The sequence below is a fragment of the Geospiza fortis genome, unplaced genomic scaffold (genome assembly GCF_000277835.1).
Source record: "Geospiza fortis unplaced genomic scaffold, GeoFor_1.0 scaffold71, whole genome shotgun sequence".
Lineage (NCBI taxonomy): Eukaryota > Metazoa > Chordata > Aves > Passeriformes > Thraupidae > Geospiza > Geospiza fortis.
Window position 1 is genome coordinate 88995 of NW_005054681.1, and position 1122 is coordinate 90116.

Here is a 1122-nt window from a genome sequence, read left to right on the forward strand (position 1 = left end):
CGCGGCCGAGCCCAGCCCCAGGTACGAGTTCGGCAGCCTGGGCGAGGAGGACCAGCGCCAGCTGCGGGAGGCCATGCAGAAAAAATCCCTTTATTGGTAAATAAACCCGGGGGGGACACCGGGGACACCCCCCTGGCACACACAGGGGGTGTCCCTCCCTCCAGGGCTGGGGATTTTGGGGCTGGGGATTTTGGGGCTGCGGGTTCTTCAGTGCTCTGCCCTCGCTGTTGTCCCCTCCTTGGGGACAGCTGAGCGGTGCCTGGGCCGGGCTGGCACTGCCAGAGCTGCCCCAGGGGATCGGGTGTCAGCAGCTGCCCAAAGGACAGCAGGGCTGGCTCGGGGGTCCCTGGGCATGGGGACAGCCAGGGACAGCTCAATCCCCCTGGGCATGGGGACAGCTCAGTCCCCTCTGGGCATGGGGACTCTTGGTTGTCCCTCAGCAGGGTCCTGCTGCCACCAGCCCCTCTGTCCCAGGGGTAGGGCAGTGCAGGGACGCAGGGGGGCTTGGGGGATTTTTTGGGGTTCCAGTAAATGCTGGGGGCAGAGGGGACACGCGCCCCATCCTGCCAGCCCTGTTCTGTCCATGTGTGAGGATGGCACAGGGGTGCCACCGCCCCATCCTGCCTGCCCCATTCTCTCCATGCACAGTGGGGCACAGGGATGCCACCTCCCTGACCTCCCACGTGTTTTGGGGTCACAGGGATGCCACCTCCCAGTCCTGCCACCCCCATTCTCTCCATGCACAGTGGGGCACAGAGATGCCACCTCCCCAGCCTCCCACGTATTTTAGAGGCAACAAGGATGCCACCTTCCCTGAGCTCCCACGTATTTTGGGGTCACAGAGATGCCACCTCCCCAACTTCCCATGTGTTCTGGGGTCACAGGGATGCCACCTCCTCACCGTCCCACATATTTTGGGGTCACAGGGATGCCATCTCCCTAACCTCCCGTGTGTTCTGGGGTCACAGGGATGCCACCTCCTCACCGTCCCACATATTTTGGGGTCACAGGGATGTCATCTCCCTAACCTCCCGTGTGTTTCGGGGTCACAGAGATGCCACCTCCTCATCCTCCCCCACCACGCCAGCCCTGCCTGCCCTCCCCCACCCTGTCCCCGTGTCC

General features: G+C 64.0%; 1 protein-coding gene across 1 annotated transcript in view; it reads left to right on the forward strand.

Moving 5' to 3' along the window:
* PIK3C2B (phosphatidylinositol-4-phosphate 3-kinase catalytic subunit type 2 beta) overlaps nucleotides 1–1122 on the forward strand; it is a gene marked incomplete at its 5' end in the record, with an annotated part of 23026 nt that overhangs the window by 14540 nt on the left and 7364 nt on the right. The window lies entirely within an intron of this gene.